This window comes from Fukomys damarensis, unplaced genomic scaffold (assembly GCF_012274545.1).
Source record: "Fukomys damarensis isolate Sample0158 unplaced genomic scaffold, DMR_v1.0_HiC HiC_scaffold_13, whole genome shotgun sequence".
Lineage (NCBI taxonomy): Eukaryota > Metazoa > Chordata > Mammalia > Rodentia > Bathyergidae > Fukomys > Fukomys damarensis.
In genome coordinates, this window is record NW_022900925.1 from 15,706,669 (window position 1) to 15,714,341 (window position 7,673).

Consider the following 7,673-nt stretch of genomic DNA (forward strand, 5'->3'; position numbering starts at 1 on the left):
CGCAGCCGCGCTAGGAGTACGGGCGCTAGGGGCCGCTGCGCCCCCGCCGTGCGCCGCCAGCACTGTGCTGCGTTCGTAGCTCAGGGCTCTCCATACGAGCCTAGCGGCGGAAGCCCCCCTTTGAGCCCAGGCCCGGGGGACACGGTGACCCTTTGCCCCTCCCCAGCAGAGCCCGGCAGGCGCTAATGTCTCCAGAGCTGGCGGTCCAGGGAAGCCAGTCCCAGCCTGCAGAGGCCTAGGGGAGCAAGCAAACAACTGGAAATTATTAATAGTTAATGCGCTTCGTATGGCTTCAGCCGCCTGTTGGCTCAGCAAGGCGGGCTCTGGCGCTCGCGTCTGCCTCGGAGGAAGGAGGCCTGCTTGTTACTCCTCCGGGCCTCCGGGGAGGGGGACGCCGAAAGCTCCCTTGCCTGGGTGCGCGGCTGAACAAGCTGGGGCCACACCAGTCAGGGAAGCTCTGCCGGGGGCGCAAACACTGACCTTCAAGATGCATTACTTTGGCAGGCTGCCTGCGGTCTGTTTTTGGGACCAGGGTCCCGCTAGTGGGAGCCATAGCTTTTCACGCAACAGAACTCTAGGCCCTGCCGCCAGCCCCCAGGGGCTCCCTTCTAAAAAACAAGCTAAAGACATCTCCCCTTCCTTTTGGTTTGACAGAAGTCCTCCCTGAGTGGTAACTCATTTTACTTTTTTTTGGGGGGGTGCTCATTTTAGTAGTCGCCGGCTGTAGGGCTGGACTGTCCCCAAACCCATTGTCTTTCTGGATGGAAAAGATGTCCTCCATCAGCAAGGGTAGGAAGTCACCACCCCTCCCTGGGGGTTCTGATGGGTGCTCAGCTGGGACCTGGAGCCGAGGCCTCTGCTAGACTCACACAGCAGATGCCAGCACTGAAGAAGGCTGGGACTCTGGGCCAACGGATTTCCCAGGCTGGACAAGAGGTTGCCTCGGCCGTGCCATGATGGCAGGCCCCTCCACATCCTTGCAAAGACAAAGGATATTCGTCCTTGAGCAAATCTGTTAAAGTCTAGAGCAGGTAGGGTTGGGGTTGTAGCTCAGTGGCACTGCGCCTGCCTGGCAAGCGCAAGGTCCTGGGTTTGATCCCCAACGTGGAGGTGGGGGTGGGACGATATCTAGCGCAGGTAGATCTAGCAAAGTTCAGTCCTTCCTGTCTCTCCATCACTTTCAGGTAAGGAAAGAGAAAGATTTGACTTACCCTAAGTTACATAGCTAGTACAAGGCTATGAACAGGAAGCCAGGGTCATTCCCTCCTCAGAGAATAAAATCTACATGTCTCTGTGCTGGAAGGTCGGTCGTTCATTGATCCAGTGCATGTGGGACTACATTACAAAATCCACAATGGACAATCCTGGAAAGATGGCCAGTGCAAGGACATTCTGTGTTGCAACACCTCCCAACTCCTGTTAATCCCATCTGCACATCCTAGGCTGTCTGTGCCTGATGCTGGGCAACAGAGGAGGAGTCAAAGTGCTTTCTGAAGTGAAAGGTGGTTTGTCAACAGTGCGAGAACTTGGCTCTCTGGAGGGAATTTGCCTGCCAGACATTTGCAGGTGGATCCTGAGAACTCTTCCTCAAGCCTGGTCAGACTGGGAAAGGTGTCTGGGAAGTTGGCAGTTACGCAGAGAAGATGATGGTAATCAGCCCAGAAGAGATGGAGGACAAGACTGAGGGAGCAGAATGCTAGGCAGTGCAGCTGTTCTCTAGGTGTGCATTGTTTTGAGGAGCTTGGGCAGTATCTCCACCTGGACCTGCTAGAGCCCAGAGCCTGGGAAGGGCTGACATTGCCACCTTCTGAGGGTGAAGTGGAAAGGGCTTAGGTTATCTACATTCTGGCAGTGGTGGATACATCAAAGCTGCCAACATAAGCAAGGTTACACAAAGCTGCTGACTTTGGAGCATCCAGCAGATCCAGGGGACATCTTTGAGGCATGGCTTCCTCACTGGCAGCAGGGTCATTAGCAGCTGGCCAAGATTTCACGGCGTTTCTTGGCCCTGACAGCCGTCAAACTGGACTCAAGAAGTAGCCAAATGCTGACTTCCGCCCTTTGAGAGTTCTAATTCCCTAACAGTATCTCCCCCCGCAGTTCCTTTAAATGAGACTAGGCAGAGCTTTCTGAACCCAGGTGACATGCTCCACCCTCAGAACAATGCCAAGGAACTCCTGAAGCATGAGTTGACCAATCACTGTGGCCTTACCTCTTCATATATGGTCAGCGTTGATACATGCAAAGAATCAGAGGGTCTTGAAGAGGAATCAGCCCCAGGCCTGTCACTGATGGAGAAGCAGAGATGGAGAACCACAGCTCCATACAGATTCCCTGGAATCATTCAGATGTCCCCCACCAAAAGCCACGGAGGCATCCTTCCTGCTCAGGCATCTTCTGGAATGCATGGCATTCCTGTTGGGGATGAACCGTGAAACTAGCCAACTTCAACCTGCCCAGGAGTCCTTGTAGGTAGCAAAAAAGGTGGTTACATTTCCTTTGTAATCACATAGGAACTATGCAACACAGACCCTGAGCAGTGAGTATAAGTTGCAAACCACTTACCAACATTTTGAGGAAATTTGTTACATGGTCTCCTCATCATTTTACATGTTATTCCAGGTATTTCCAATGGATGCTGCTTAGAAAAACAAATCAGAGCTTGGAGAGGTAACTAACCTAATCCCTCTTGGTTGTTTTGGACATAGGCCTTCTTCTGAGATATAACTGGGGTACCCTTAGAATTCAGGAGTGAATTATTCAAGGTTGCATGGCCCAGTGAGACCACGGAGGCTGCATAGAGACTGGTCTCTTCACAGCAGTCCTTTCAGAGTGGGCCATCATCGCTAGGCCGGGATCACAGAGGCACCTTGTCCTCATAGGACTTGGCTTCTGGCCTGAGGCCTCTCCCAGCAGGGCCTAAGGAACAAAAGCAGCCTAACAATGGATGTTAACCCTGCATCTTTGCTTTTTTCTGCACTTAATTAGGCTGATGCCCAAATGGGAGTTAAGTCAAACAAAACCAGGGAAGGACCCCTTATGACTGCTGCTTATTTTTGTAGAACAGCTTGTCTTCAGCAAGCCCAGCCAAACAGTGGAATCAAAATGCTCCCAGCCCAGCCTGTTTGCTCGTGCCTGTGCCTGGGCACCTTGCAGTTCCTAGCTCCCTGGGTCCTGGTTTGTTCTGTGGTCCATAAAGTAAAAGATTCACCTCACTGAATCAAGTCCCCTCTTTTCTTTCTTGGTATCAGGAATTGGACTCAGGGCCTCAGACAGGTGCTATACCAGACAGGTGCTAAGCCACTGAGCTACATCCCCAGCCCCTCTTTTCTTTTGTATGTCACCCAAATGCGCTAAAAGATACAGGACTTACCTTGTTCCTTATGCATTTGAATAATAAAGTTATTATCAACAGAGAATGTCAACAGGACCTGCCATATTTAGTAAAGGACACTAAAACAAAAAGATGTGCTTTAACTCAACACAACCCCCATGAGTGTGTACATGTGTGTTGGTGGGGTCAAGGAATAACCCAGAATTCCCGGGACCCACAGAGATGGCACTAAGCCAAAGGGATACTCAAGCTCTTATTTAGCAATTTCAGAGCTTAGCAGGCCTTGGGGGAACAGAGCAACTCCTTTTCTGAGCTTGCGACTGGGACTCACTGGAGAGATGGGGTCTGGCCAAGCCCACTTGGCAATACTAACCTGGATACCAAGCACAACTGGCATAGAATCAAGCCAGCATCCCTGTGCGAGGAACCCCATAGTGCCAGTCAAATATGGCTCCACCCTGGAGCCCTCCTATTTGTAAACTAAGAGTTGATTCTCCTAAATGCTCCCTAGTTACACAAAAAACGGGCCTTCCTTGGACTCTGCAAAATAAAACCAGATGGGATTTTAAAAAGAGCTGGGCACATGGCCTCGTTGGAATCGCCTCAATACACTTGTACTCCTGGCTCTGTTCTGCATATTTAGACTGGACAAGGACTTGCAAGCCAGAAAAATAGCCCTTGATTGAGCAACTGAAATTCAACCCTTTGGCTAAAAGGCAAGATGGAAGGGTGTGCTCTCACTATTCCTAAGGAACAAGTGGCAGGTTTGTGCAGCTGCACTCCAAAGGCAGCCTCGGACCACTTGAGGATTTCAGTCTTCATGGGCTTCCTGGGAAGAGATGGAGAATAAGAGTGACTAGGGACAGCCAACTTGCTGTACACAATGAGAGATGACCTGCTGAATCCTTCCCAGGAGTTACACAGTCTCGCAGGGCATTCTTCTATCCCCAGATCAAAGCAGAATACACCCAGGCTGGAGGTGATGTGGTGTGCAGCTCTGTGCTGGGGAGAGTTCCTGACCCTCACTGAAGATAGTCACACACCTTTGAAGAAATATTTTCTAGTTTTGGGTCTTTACTGAAAGTTTTCTGGGGTTGGGGAAGTGGGAGGAAACATACCAAGGAACACTTCCATGTGTCTCATCTTTTCCCAGGTCATAACAGCCAGGGATCAACTGGAATTTTATTGCCTCTTGCCCCATTCTTGTGTCACTGACAAGTATTTCCAGAAATCTGTGAAGGTAGCCCTCGCTCATGAATACATCTGGTCTTACACATGCAGTGCCTGCTATTAATTTTCTCTTCTTTTCCAGCCCCCACTGTCCCAGCCTCTGGTTGTGACAATCCCCCTCCAATAGGCTGTCCTCACTGACAGATGTCTCCAAGAGGCTTCTAGGTCCTGCATGGAAAGAGGCCATCTGGACCTCTTCGGGATGATGGCGGTGCTCACATTCAGCTCCAACTGTAACCTCCACCCCACCAGACACTCATTCAGCATCATCCAAGCCCCATCTCGGCACTTTGCTTTCCAAAGACAAATTCAGACTTTACTACTTCCAAGGAGGTCAGCTAACTTCCTTAGCATTCACACTGGCTGTCAAGTTTCTGGGGCCAGATCTGCTGGGCAAAGCCTCAAGGAAAGGGCCTTCTGCTGTCAGCAGGCTGTTTCAGAAACAGGAGCTTCTAGAGCTTCTAGAACATCAGACATTATCATCTTCCAAATTGCAGAGCAGGCTTTCAGTCTTGAAACACGATGGACACCCTCAGGTGCACTCGGGACTCACCGCCTGCCTGTTCTTTTGTACAGTTGTGCAAAAGGAGCAGTTTAACATGAGCTTGTTGGGGCTGCCCATGGTCCCAAGCTGTCAGTATAGAATCTAAGCTTCCTATTCCTCATAGAAATGTTGCTGGACTGGGTAGCTCAGTGGTAAGGTGTGTACTTAGCATGTGCAAAGCCCCAGGTTTGATCTCAGCTACACACACACACACACACACACACACACACACACACAAAACCTCATGCATACATGCAGGTGCTTATCAGCAGATACTTTTGCCCCTGTCCATCCAGAATCATTGCACCTCTACTTCCCACGCTCACGGCTCTAACCAAAATCTGCTTCATTCAGTTAGAGCCCCCCTGTTGGTGTCTGTACTTCCACCAGGCCCATGTATTCCACCCCCATCACCACATACCTGGTATGTGCCAGGCAGACCATGAGCACAAAAGGCTCCGGCCAGCCTGGTGGAGGGAGGGAAGTGGTGCTTGGGAGATATTCTTGGAGGCAGCAGAGGCTGAGGTCCCCTATAAGAAACAGGCAGGCAAGAAGGGAGGAGGAACTCCATTCAGGCAGGAGGAACAGCATGGCGAGGGTTGAGGGTTCCGTGGGCCTCTTCGCTTATTACTGAGTAGTAGACCAGAGGCAGCCTCTGTTCCAAATGCCACATGCCTTGGGAGCTCTCTGGTGGCTGCATGCAGAAATGTTCCACCCTGCTGGAACTGTACGAATAAAGGCTGTTAGAATCCAATCAAATTTCCTTGAATTTGCCTGATACTCCATTATTTATCACTGTGATAAATACCAGAGATAAACAAATTAAAAGGAGAAAAGATTTATTTTGGCTTATGGTTTCGGAGTTTCAGTCCATGGTCACTTGGCCACATTGCTTTGGGCCTCTGGTGGCACAATACACTGTGGGAGCAGGAGTATGTGGCAAAGGAGGTAGTTCCACATCCTGACAGCCAGGAATAAAAAAAGGGAGGGAGGAGAGGCCAGAGAAGGGGTAGGAGAGTGGAGAAGCGTGTGAGTGAGTGTGTGTGTGTGTAGGAGAGAGAACTACTACTTCAGTACATACAGAAAGGATGACCACTGAGTTAATGAGTGAACCAACAAAATATGTCCTCCAGGAGCCCTGAGCAGAGGGAAGCCAGGGGTTTTACTCAATGAACTTTGAATAAGGAAGCTTTCTTGCAAGACAAAGCACGTGTTGAGCCACATTTGGTCTTTTGCAATGAAAACCAAAGGGGAACTTCTGCTTCCTGGGTTTATACAAATGGACCTGCAACTACCTCCTCTAGCTCAGGAAGCAGGAAGAAACATTGAGGGTAAGTGAGGATGTGGAGAAGTGGGTGCCCGCACGCTGGTCACGGGGTTTGTGGAAGCCGCCTTGCAGAGGGTGTCAAGGCAGGAGCTGGCAATACGTTAGACGTGTGTGTCCTTTCATCATTATAAAGGGAAATAAAATAACCTTAGGACAGTGTCCTGCAAAAATGTGAGCATATGGAAGCATACCATTTGCAGAAAGATTTTCATTGATGGTGTTTCCAATAGCAAAAAACAAAAAAAAAAAATCTGTATATTGATGAGAGACACGTTGTCTCAGTTTGGGCTGCAATAGTAAAAGGTACCACACAGGTAATTTATAAATAATAGAAATCCGGAGCCAAGGATTCAGCTCAGTGGTGCTGCTGCCTGCCTCGCAAGCACAAGGACCAAGTTCAATCCCTGGTACCAAAAAAAGAAATTTATCAGTATAGGGTTTCTCAAAGAATTGAAATTGGAAACTCCATACGACCCAGGGATCCTCCTGCTAGATATCTCTCCCAAAGAGCTTAAGTCATCATACTACAGTGATACATGCACACCAATGTTCACAGCAATACAATTTGTAATAGCTTAATCCTGGAAACAGCCTATAGACCCATCAATAGATGATTGGATAAAGAAAACGTGATATTTATATATAGTGGAATACTACTCAGCTATAAAGAATGACAAATATGAGGCATTTGTGGGAAAAATGGATGCACCTAGAAAACGTAATGTTGAGTGAAATAAACCAGACATACAACCTTAAATACCATAAGGTATCTCTCATGTGAGTGAGGCAAAATACAAACAAAGAAATTGATAAAGGATAGCTAGAAAGGGACAAAGGGGTGGATTTCTTGCAATAGGGAAGTGGTCCAAAGGAACAAGGCTGAAGGGTGAGGAAGAGGGGAAGGGAAATGAGAGGGATGAAGATGTGCCATGGGATCGGGGATTTAGCTCAGTGGTTCCGCTGCCTGCCTCGCAAGCGTAAGGTCCCAAGTTCAATCCCTGGTACCAAACAAACAACAAAAAAAGATGTGCCATGTACAGGAACTCCAATTAATGGAAACACTATATTCCATAATATGAGCTAAGACAAATATCAACAAGCATGAACAAGGGGATAGGGGAACTGGTGTGGCAGGATTTTTTAAAAAAACCAAGCTGTAATATGTACGTGTAACCACTCCCCAAGATGATTGTAAACTGCATGAATTGCAAACATGTCCTAATAAAATTTTTAAAATA